General features: G+C 45.1%; 1 protein-coding gene and 1 non-coding gene across 6 annotated transcripts in view; both read left to right on the top strand.

The window, feature by feature from the left end:
- Positions 1 to 211: 211 nt before the first annotated feature.
- MPDZ (multiple PDZ domain crumbs cell polarity complex component) overlaps positions 212 to 12,153 on the top strand; it is a 189,427-nt gene continuing 177,485 nt past the window's right edge. For all 5 annotated transcript variants that reach the window (XM_056117064.1, XM_056117063.1, XM_056117062.1 and 2 more), the window contains exon 1: positions 212 to 325. The gene's annotated coding sequence lies outside the window, so the exon portion shown is untranslated. The remainder of the gene's footprint in view (positions 326 to 12,153) is intronic.
- Positions 4,163 to 4,272, top strand: LOC130026708 (U6 spliceosomal RNA). Its single transcript, XR_008792906.1, has one exon. It is a non-coding gene; the product is annotated as a U6 spliceosomal RNA (small nuclear RNA).

Below are 12,153 nucleotides of genomic sequence, written 5' to 3'. Positions count from 1 at the left end.
CCAACCCGGGCCCCCCGCAGGCTGGGCCGCGCCCCCTGATTGGCCGAGGCGCGCCCGCTGGCCGCAGGCGTCACGCAGCCCGGCAGCCCGGGCGGCCCGGCTCGGCGCAAGTGCGGCGCGCGGGGGAGGGGGCGAGCGGGCGCGAGCCAGGCGTCGGGCTGCCGGCTGCGGGCGGGATTAAGTTTCCCGGCCGGGGCGCGCGTTTCCCCCTCCCCGGCTCCGCGTCCGGCCGTTCCCGCCGAAGCGACGGAAGCGAGCGTGGGCGAGACGAGCCTTCCCGAGTCCCCGGCGACCCCCGGCTCCCCAGGCGGCCGCCGCCAGCCGGGTAAGCGGAGCCGGGGCCGGGGCCGGGAGGCTGGCGCGCGCCCCCGCGCCCCCTGCGCGCGCGCGCCGGCCGGGACCGTGCGGGGCGGGCGGCCGGCTCGGCTTGCACCGCGCCCTGGTCCCAGCCCGCGCGGCCGGCGGGGCGGTGCGGGGCGGGAGCTGCTCGTCGGACTCTCTCCCAGCACGGGGCCTAGAAGTTTCCTTTGCAAGTGACAAAGTCTCTGAGCTCGAGTCCCCGTCGTCGCAGCCTCGGGTGCACCCCCCCCTGCTTGGCTGCTGTTCTCCCAACGGTTTCAAGTTGTTGTTTCCCTTTTGGAGGGGCGGAGTGAAGGTGCCCGAGCTGGGGACTGGACGCTCCGCTGCCAAAGAGAGCCTGTTGCTCGGAGCTGTAGGGGGCCGCGCTCCCGGCTGGACACCCTCCCATCGCCGTCATCCCTGCGGGCCCCCCCGCCCCTGATTACGCGGCGCTGAGCTGTGCGGTGTGGGGGTGGAGAGAATGCCCAGAATGCCCCCAGATAGGCATCTCGCCTAGACGGCGGCTGGGAGTCCCCCAAACGCGCCACTATTTGGTACCTGCCTTCCCGCCCGGCGACCTCCATCCCAGTGGTGCCTGGCCCTTGTATCCGGCGCTCTCGTGGGGTGGGAGCGTTTTGCTTTGGCGTCCCCCGTCATTGCCTTTCCACTCCCCTTCGGGAGCCTTTGTCTGCTGTTTTGCAGCCCCGGAGTACCGGATGTGCCCCGGGAAGCTCAGTTCTCGAGATGCTTTGTGTTTTGCGGAGTGTGTGTGTGTGTGTGTGTGTTTCGCTTTGTGTCTTGGGGGGTCTGTGTGTATGTGTGCGTGTTGTGGGGTGGGGCGGGTAATGGGTGAGAGTATGAATTTCTGCTCCTGTTCTCTTCAAAAAGCATTCAGTCCATTCTCTCTCTCTCTCTCTCTCTCTCTCTCTCTCCACCCACCTCCCGATTGTACAGTAATCCCTGCAGGATTGCGGGGAGGAGGGGCTAGCGTGGGCGAGTGGGGGTCGCGCTGGTGCAGTGGCCGGTTATGGGGGCCGGAGTAGCCTCCTGAGGTCGGAGACTGCAAATCTCCTTCCATCATCAGGACCGACTGGGGTGCTGGAGCAGCTCTGCTCGAGAGGGAGCCGAGCTGGCACTATATGGCACTATATACTACGTGCCTTAGCTGGGAGGGTGTGGGTGCCAGCTAGAGTTTCAGCCCCATCATCAGATAGGAGGACCAGACTTAAGGAAGAAACCTCTCCATGTTCTTTCAGGAGGTGCAAGACAGAAAATGTGGCCAGGCTGTCCTCCAGCTTTGGTGGACTGCTGTAGTCGAACCATTAGGTTATTACAGAGACAACCGTTCTTGAAAAATGAAGCAGGTGTGGGAGGATGGCAGCGGGTGATGGTTTGGGACTTGGAATTTTGTTTTTGTTTTTTTCCTTCCATGTTCAGTTTGGGAATAAATGACTAAACTTCCCAGAAAGGTCGAATCATCATTTGTGTGGCAATGCTTTAGATATGGTAGAATTCAGGTAAATGGTTTAAGCCCCAGCCAACAGAACTTCAAGTTTCTTGCCTTTGACTTTTGTTGCAGTGGAAGACTGTCCATCCACCTGTGCCCTTGCTGAGGCAGGGGTGTGGGCTCTGGAGTGATGGGAGGATTTTCTTGTCTGGTAGATTTCCCCTGTTGATTTGTTTTTTTTTTTTCACACATGGGTGGGCCTACATCGGACTTCCTCAACAGTTCATGTTAGGGACCTTTAAAGCAAAGGATGTAAGTGTAAGGGCCTTGTGTGTGTGTGGGGGGGGGGGGGAGGGGTAAACCAACTGCATGCAATCACCCATAATGTTTAGAATTAAATATTGTTTATACATTTTTAAATATTGAAAAAACTTTCTGACTTGTGAAAATTGAGATCCAAATTTCAGACTCTTTGAATTAAATGTGATTAGGTTACAGCTATAGCTTGAGCTGCTGTATCTCACTTTCATTTTCCGTGGCTTCTTTGACAGCTCTTGTGGCAAAGATGAATTGTAGGGGGGACAAAAATTTATACCCTTCAGACTCTTCAGTATTTGGTACCTTACTCTATAAAAAAAATTGCCAACTGCCTATGTCACCAACCACAGAAGTTGTAGATGAGGACCAGGCTTTGAGAATTGCTTGACTACTACTCTTGTGACAGTTGCATTGTTTAATATTGTATTCTAGGGCCTTTTAATTTTGCCTTGCATGCGGCCAACCCGGGTTTGATTCCTTGTCCCTCTTGGAAAGTCCAGCAAGACACCGAGAATATCCTACTGGCACGGCAGAGCCTGGCATGCTCCCAGTGGCGTATTCACTATGCCAAAAACAGTAACAACAAATGGAGACGTTACTGGTGCTCACTGAGCAAATTAATGAACAAGGGGATGACAGTACTACAGTGCGACAGGGCCTATTAATGAAGATCCCAGAATTTTCACTTTTTCCTGGTCATGAGAACTGTCTGAATGTTCTTTTACTTAAATTTCACTCTCCTAAAGTTTTCCTAAACTTTTGGTGTCTTTCTCCATTTAAAGTTTAAAAAAAAAAGTAGTATACAGGTGGATTTCTGATGGGCAGAAATGAAACATTTATCTATTTTTACTATTGATAACCATATTGCAAGGTGTTCCTGAGTGAATCAGTTCAATGACTGTACTAGTTATCATTGCCTGTTACCTGAGCAGAATTGAGGATTACAATGTTATTCATTTTGGTGAAGAGAATCAGGTTTAGGGATTCCTTTCTATAGATGTCACTTAACAAACTTAGTTTTAGAGGCCCCTTAAACTCATTTCCATTCCTTTCCTTCTCATTTCCTACCTTTTACATGTGTTCATTTTCTCTTTGTTTCCCATTGGGTAATTCTTGACATCCCTTGGATTTTCATTCTCCCTTTACCACTCTCTTCCATCTCTTGTAGTCAGAGCTTGAGAAGAGATAGTTGATACCTATAATTTTCATTGTGCTCCAAATTCCAGTCTTGCAGAATATCCCTATTTGCCATTAAATACATTTTTTGTATTTGAGACACCTTTGAAATGCTATGTATACTGTATGGTGCACTGCCCTGCACTGCCCTCCCATTGTTCATTGATTTGCTCGAGTGGGCCCAGTAACATCTCCATTGTGAATTGTTACTGTGTTTTGGCATATCGAATATGTCACATCACATATGTAGCTTGCCAGGCTTTGCCGTGTGGGCCAGATACTCTCTGTAGTTTGCCAGGCTCTCTGAGAGGGGCGGAGGAATCGAACCCTGCTGGGCTGGGTTGGCTGCGTGCAAGGCAAATGCCCTACCACTGTGCTATCGCTCCAGCCCTGTAATGCATGCGGTATATATGTCATATGCTATTTATAATATATATTAAGGTATTTGCCTTGCATGTGGCTTGGACCCGGTTGACCCAAGTTCGATTCCTCCGCTCCTCTCCGAGAGCCTGGCAAGCTACGGAGACTATCTCGCCCGCACGACAGAGCTGGGCAAGCTCCCTGTGACCTTTTCGATATGCCAAACACAGTAACAGGTCTCACAAAGTTACTGTGCCCTCTCGAGCTAATCAGTGAACAAGGGGAGGACAGTGAGTGATGGAATGTGTATATAATATACATACTACATCTATGTATACGCACATATTTTATGCTGGAAGAGAGGTTCCCAGAGTTTATTGGATCTCAGGTTGGAGTTGGAGAACGCTAAAAGGTTCCTGTAATACTTAGAGTATAATTTTGCACTGGTCTTTTAACACCCGAATGGTTGGGGTTGGAGGTGGCGATGTCCTTTACAATGAAATGGATCCATTTCTTAGGTTGGTGTTAAGATTTTGGCAGCACAAGAACTATAATTGGAATGATATAGAGAAGATTAAACATGGCCCCTTTGCAAGGATGGCATGCAGATTCGAGAATTGTTCATTACTCAGTGATTTTAATTTAATTTAATTTTAATATTTTGATGATTTAATTAAATTTAATTAACTTAATTATGTTTCAAATAAAATCGGAACAGAAAATTAAAAGAAGGTTTTTGCGTTTTGTAGTTGGAAAGTGACAAAAATTGCCTGAAAGATGACTTCTGAGTCAAAGAGAGATTATTTTCTTCAGTCGAGTCTGAGATGTTAGACCTGGGTTGAATAGCATATATGTTTCATTGTGTATATTTCTAAATAGGCACACTACTTCTGTGAAATTAAAAAAACAAAACAAAAAAACCTTCAGTACCATTGATTGGTGTGGAAATGCTTGTATATATGCTAGAGCAAACTACACATCCAAAAATCAAGATAAAAATATATTGTACTTAAAAATAAAGTGGCAATTTATTATTTCTCAGGAGTGGTTGATGTTGGATATAGATCAGTATTTTCCAGAGTACCCTCTTAGTTACTCTCTTAAGTGTACCAAATACTTCTGAGGAACACTGAACAACCCAAGGAATCTCAGTATCCTTTGGTGCAATTGTGGAGTGCTTACTATTTTTTTTTTGCTTAAAGATGATGGATTTTGGGGTGTGTATTGAGTAATTATTTCTATAAAGGGGGCATTGTAGCACTGTAGCACTGTCTTCCCATTGTTCATTGATTTGCTTGAGTGGGCCCAGTAAGGTCTCCATTGTGAGACTTGTTGTTACTGTGTTTGGCATATCAAATACATCACGAGTAGCTTGCCAGGCCCTGCCGTGCAGGTGAGCTACTCTCAGTAGCTTGCTGGGCTCTCCGAGAGGGCAGGGGCGGACGAATTGAACTTGGGTCGGCCAGGCTCGTGCAAGACAATTAATTGCGCTACCACTGTGCTATTGCTCCAGCCCATAAGGAGGGCGGGCAGTAAATATAAATAATTTGGGGAACCTCTGATATATCATAGTATTTTCTAAACAATATATATTCTTAAGAAACTAACTATTCATTGAAACTAACATAGAATTTCATTTGATATAGCTACACGGTTACATTATCAGTCCCATATTTATGAAAAGAAAGGTGTGTTATATTAAAGTCAGCCTCTTGAACAGGAAAGCATTGTATAAGTATTGTCAGGTAAATTGTCTAGTATTAAAAAGTTGGTGTAAAACCATCGAGTAGTTTTAGAGGGGTTAAACTTTTTTTTTCTCAGAAAGGAAATCTTTGTTAAAATTAAATAGTGCCTTGCCTTCCTGTGATGTATTTCCTGAAAATCTCTGAAGCAGTCACTTACATAGGAGGTAGTAGTAGATGGATTTGGATGTTGTCCTCGGTTGGATAATGGACCAACAGGAAATAAATAATACAGTTCTGTAGTTTTGCCATCATAGTTGGAAAAAATGGACATACAAGAAAGAATAGAAAATTTTCATGTGTAGTAAAAGTTCTAATTATTTGAAATAGATATAACATAGGATTATTTATAAGCAGCCCATGAAACCTGGTGTTTCTCTGCACGTCTCCTCTTGATCTTTTCTTATATGGACACTAATCATACTGAGAACCCATTCTAGTGCCTTTATCTTAACTGAATTACTTTTTAAATGTATATTTTGGGGGGGGGGAGGATGGAGAGGGTTGGGAGAGACACATTTCAGCTTGTTACAAAGTTCTTAAAGATTTGCTTAGGTGGTAAATGGGTGAAACCTTGAAGAAAGCACTAGAATTAGGAGAGGAGATCAAGTATGAGGCTGGTATGGTTGTCTGAGCATTACTGTGGTAATTTGATGTGTGAGAAGAGAGGAAAGAACTATTTGAGGAAAAAGGCATTTATTTTTGGCCCGAGTCCACTTGTTTTATTTTTCCTGGTATTCACTGGGAAATAGGCCCACCCTTCTAACCTGAGCATTAGTTTCCTAAGTGTTTCATAAAAGCGCGACTATTTATTTAATTTTCTCTAAATTTTCAGGGTACCTTAAATATCCTTAAATATCCAACCCGCACGGCAGAGCCTGGCAAGCTATCCGTGATCTATACCAAATAGACCAAATTGATATGCCAAATCCAGTAATAAATGGATCTCATTTCCCTAACCCTGAATATGCAGAGTCGAGAAGGATATGGAAGGAGAAGCTGATAAAACACCAAGGCAGACATAGGATGCCAAAACGCAGAAAAACAAAAATGATTGTCTGTACTTTTAATGCTCGTACGCTGGCATCTGCTGCATCCATTGCATCCTTATGGTACAAGTACGAAAGATCAAGTACGACATCATTGGTCTGACCGAAACGAGAAGACATCAATCCCATCATGCTGTTTTCGACACTGGAGAAGAACTGTTCCTTGGAACATGTGATAAAAGAGGCGTCGGTGGTGTCGGTATCCTTGTCAACACAAACTTAGTCACGAGCATTGATTCATTTGAATGCCTAACAACCCGAATCGGACGATTACACTTGAATAAATGTGGCTCACTACCGGCAGTTTCTATCTTTGTTGTCTATGCACCAACATCCAGTTATGGTGAAAAAGAAACTGAGAAATTCTACATGGAGCTGGAGAAATTCTATAAAGAAGATCACACCTTCTACAAGATCATTGTCGGTGATTTTAATGCCAAGATAGGACCAAGAAGATCAGTCGATGAACTCCACATCGGAACCCATGGCCTGGAATGGAACGAACAGGGTGACAGACTGTCTGAGTTCATCATGTCAACCAAAACCTTCCATGGTAACTCACAATTCCAAAAGGCTGAATCTAAACGTTGGACATGGGAGTCTCCCGATGGATGGTTCCACAATGAAATAGACCACATCATATTCAATCGGCGGTTTTGCCTAACCGATGTTGCTGTTGTCCCAAAATTCCAAACAGGATCAGACCACCGTCTTCTTCGCGCAAAATTCTACCTCACAGAACGAGGAGAAAAGAATGCAAGGTTTAAGAAGAGGACTCCCAGAACAACCACCAACTGGGAACTCTTTGGCTCTGTTGCGGCAACATGGGAAGATGCCATCATTGACAACATTGATGAGGAATACGATCGAATGATTCAGCACCTCCATGATTGTGCAAGGAATGCCAAGAGAGAGATAACCACAAAAAACCGTCTTTCTTCGAACACTCTTGAACTTATTCGCCAACGTGGCTTGGCACGTGCCTCAGGCAACCACAAGCAAACGTCCGAACTGGCAAAACAGTGCAGAGAAGCCATCAAGGATGACCTCAAAAACAGGAGAGCAGCAGTACTGGTAGATGCAGCAGAAGCTGGGAAAAACATTCGTAATGCCCGCCTGTCCTTCACCAACTACAAAACCAAGATGACTGCCCTCCGACATCATGATGGATCTATCACATCTTCCAGAAGGGCAATGGAGAAGATTATTCATGACTTCTACTCAGATCTCTTTAATAGCCACATCCACTTGCCCACATACCACATACCACATGATGGATATGTCGTTCCCAATGTTCTCCCTTCCGAAATCCAACATGCCATCTCGTCGGTAAAGAAACGAAAAGCACCTGGCCCAGACAAGATCAGACCTGAACACCTGAAGAACTTACCATCAGTACTCATCAATACATTGGCTCGACTCTTCACATGCTACCTGTCTGAATGCAAGGTCCCATCCCAATGGAAAACCAGCAAGACTGTACTACTATACAAGAAAGGAGACATCCACGACATTGGCAACTATCGCCCAATCTGCCTATTGTCTGTCATCTACAAACTATTCACTCGAGTCATCCTGAATAGGATTAGCAGAACACTAGATGAAGGACAACCATGTGAACAAGCTGGATTCCGAAAAGGATTCAGTACCATCGACCATATCCACACAATAACCAAGCTCATTGAGGTATCTCGGGAGTTCAAGATGCCGCTCTGTCTAACGTTCATTGATTTAAAGAAGGCCTTTGATTCTGTTGAGACGGAAGCGGTCATGGAAGCCCTAGCCAATCAGGGCGTACAAACTCAATACATCAGGATCCTTCGTGAGCTCTATTGCGGATTCACTACCAAGATCTCACCATTCTACAAAGAAGTAATCATCCATATCAAGAGAGGGGTTCGGCAGGGTGATACCATTTCACCAAAACTCTTCAGTGCCACCCTCGAGAACATCATGCGACGACTGGAATGGGAAAACATGGGAGTGAAGATAGATGGTCGGCAACTACACCACCTCCGCTTTGCTGATGACATCGTTCTAATAACACCAAACATCAAGCGGCACAAATGCTGAACGACTTTGACCATGAATGTGGAAAGGTCGGACTACAGCTGAATCTTACGAAGACAATGTTTATGAGAAACAGCCTTGTTCCTGACGCTCCATTTGCTCTCAACGGAACCACCATCTCCGAATGCAACAGTTATATATACCTAGGTCGAGAAATCAACATGATGAATGACCTGGCACCTGAGTTGCGCAGGAGGAAGAGAGCGGCTTGGAATGCCTTCAAGAGCATTGAAGAAATAACTAAAAGGACAAAGAACCTCCAGCTACGAGCACATCTCTTTGATTCCACTATTCTTCCTGCATTAACATATGCCTCAGAGACCTGGACCCTACGAAAACAGGATGAGAACACTATTCGGGTCTCTCAAAGAGGAATCGAAAGAACTATGCTTGGAATATCACGATTCACTCAAATGAGAGATAGAATCCGGAGTTCTGATCTTCGTCAACGCTCAAGAATCAGGGACGCTGTCTTATTTGCCAAGACATCAAAAATCAGATGGGCTGGACACGTAATGAGGTTTACAGACAACCGCTGGACTAGAGCCATTACTGATTGGATTCCACGAGACATCAAAAGATCACGTGGACGCCCACCTATAAGATGGTCAGACTTCTTCGTCAAGACCCTAAATGATCGGTTTGAGGCTCTACATGTTCCTAAAACGAACAGATACCATTGGGCTACGCTAGCACGCAACTGGGATGAATGGAGACGTTACTGGCACCCGCTCGAATAAATCGATGAATAACGGGGATTAAGTGATTAAGTGATTCATAAAAGCATTAATTTTCTCAAAATATTTCCTCTACTATTTCTTAAAGATGCAATATTAAACTTGGCAAAGGTGAAATATTAGTGTTGCTAACATCTTATGATGACTGTAGAGTCAGTCAGCAAAATGGATCCTTTAAGTCAGATCTCAGCACTGGCAAAATCCTAAAATCCTGCCCCCCACACACACATTTCTGCTCCCTTTTGGAAATATTACTGTATCACTGTCATCCCCTTATTCATCGATTTGCTCGAGCGGGCAGCAGTAATGTCTCCATTCGTCCCTGTCACGTGCTAGTGTAGCCTGATGGCATATAGGGGGCTCTTTCAGAGTCAGGGGAATGAGGACCATCATTGTTAACTGTATTTGGCATATTGAGTATGCCACAGGTAGCTTGCCAGGCTCTGCGGTGCGAGCGGGTTACTCTCAGTAGCTTGCCGGGCTCTCCAAGAGGGATGGAGGCTTTTGGGGCAGCCTCTAATCACCTGTACAGGTGCTCCCAGTCAGGCAAATATATAAGAATATATATTATATATTACATATATAATATATATAATATATAATATAATGTATTATATATTTTATAATGTATTATATATTATAATATATAAGGTCATATTATAAATTATCACATATTATCATATTATATTATTAAATATATTAATAATATAATTGGCCTGGAGCGATAGCACAGAGGGTAGTGTGTTTGCCTTGCAAGCGGCCAGCATGGCCGACCCGAGTTCAATTCCTTCACCCCTCTCAGAGAGCCCAGCAAGCTACAGAGAGTATCTCGCCCGCATGGCAGAGCCTGGCAAGCTACCCGTGACGTATTCGATATGCCAAACACAGTGACAATTGTCACAATGGAGACGTTCCTGGGCCTGCTCGAGCATATCGATGAACAACAGGAGGACGGTGACAGTGTGAATCTAATTATTATCTATAAGTATAGTATTAACTAGAATATAATATTAATAAGTAGTAAGTAAAGTAAAGTAAAGGCCCTCCCGTTGATCATCGATTTGCTTGAGCGTGCCCAGTAACGTCTCCATTGGAGACTTTGTTGTTACTGTGTCTGGCATATCGAATACTCTCGGTAGCTTGCCGGGCTCTCCGAGAGGGGCGGAGGAATCGAACTCGGGTTGGCCATGTTGGCTGCGTGCAAGGCAGACGCCTAAATATTGAATATATTATATGTTTCTTACATTTGGAAATATGTAAGATCAAAGTATAAATCCATATTATTGGAATAATAACAGAAACGTTAGGTGTTGTGACTACATTTTTTAATTAAATCTGTTCAGCTTTAGCCCTCTGCTTAAAAAAAATCAAGCACAGGCCAGACTTGTGACTCATGTAATTTGACTCAAGTGGTAGCACCTAGGTGAACCTTGCAGCTCTGTCTCCTCCCCGCCCCCCCCGCCTTGCTTTGCCCTTCTTCCAGTACCTTCTGCAGTGGCCCTATGTCTTGACCCTATCTGCTGTGAGTACTGTTAGGTGTGGCTCAGCTATAGCTGTGGAAAAGGAATAATCGACCGAAAATTTTGGTCTTTTTCTTCTGGCCTTCAGTAGCACTATAGCATTGTCCTCCCATTGTTCATCAATTTGCTTGAGCGGGACCAGTAACATCTCCATCATTGTGAGACTTGTTACTGTGTTTGGCATATCGCATACGTCTCAGGTACTCAGGTAGCTTGCCAGGCTCTGCCGTTTGGGCGAGATACTCTCGATAGCTTGCTGGGTTCTCTGAAAGGGCTGGAGAAATTGAACTCGGGCCCTTTGCAAAGCAAACGCCCTACCGCTGTGCTATCGCTCCAGTCCCTGGCCTTCAGTGGTCATTTTTTTTTTTTGTATAGGCAGTTCTTATCTTCATCTTTCTTTTAGTTTTGTTTATACCTAGGAAAACATCCTTTATTGTTGTTATGTTCCTGTAGGTTAGTAACTACAGATCTAAGATGCTATAAATAAATACTTGAGGGGAAAGTGAAAAAGGAAACTCCTGTAAGAAAGGAAAAAGCATTAGCTACCCCCCCGCCCCTGCACACACAAACAAAACCAACAAAATCTGAAGGAAAAAATTCTTCAAGGTGTGTTGATTTAATGTTGATAAGTATGCTTTGAGATACATTTCTTTTTTTTTGGGGGGGGAGGCACGTAGGTGGAGTCCCCTAAGCATTATTCAGGAGACCTGGAGGCTGCTTTTAGCCAAGTGGACGGGTGGATGAATGAGACGTCCCTGGTGTGCCATGGTGCACAGGCCCTGTCATGTCGGGGTTACCCAGGCTACCCTTCTCCTTGAGTGTGCTGGGGCCCTCCAGGACTATGCCCATTGACCCGTGTAGGATGGAATTAGGTTAGATCTCAGCTAGGACTGAGATCAGTCACATGCACAGCATCTGCCTTAACTCCTGTTTTTTCTCTTTGGCCCTATTTGTGATATTTTGCCATTTACCCTCCTCTTCAAATTCTAAATCTTTGTAATGGAGTATGGAAGATACTTATAACATTTGATAACCTTGTTCACAAAAACAAGTAATGATACATAGCATGTTTTAAAGGTATGAAAGTCATAGACAGGGAGCTGGTTTTTGAAAATCCCCAAAGAAGTTTGTCCTTTGACTAATAGCACTGTAGCACTGTCTTCATGTTGTTAATCGATTTGCTCGAGCGGGTCCAGTAACGTCTCCATTGTGAGACTTGTTACTCTGTTTGGCATATCAGATACGTCATGGGTAGCTTGCCAGGCTTTGCGGTGGGGCCGAGCTACGCTTGGTAGCTTGCCGGGCTCTCTGAGAGGGGCCTAGACGTCACTAGCTTAACAAAACTGCAGTGATACATTGCTACATCTATGATTTTCTAATAGTAAGTGTACTAAT

The sequence above is a fragment of the Sorex fumeus genome, unplaced genomic scaffold (assembly GCF_029834395.1).
Source record: "Sorex fumeus unplaced genomic scaffold, SorFum_2.1 ptg000034l, whole genome shotgun sequence".
Classification (NCBI taxonomy): domain Eukaryota; kingdom Metazoa; phylum Chordata; class Mammalia; order Eulipotyphla; family Soricidae; genus Sorex; species Sorex fumeus.
The sequence above is the reverse complement of the archived record's forward strand: the minus strand, read 5'-3'. Positions and strand labels throughout refer to the sequence as shown.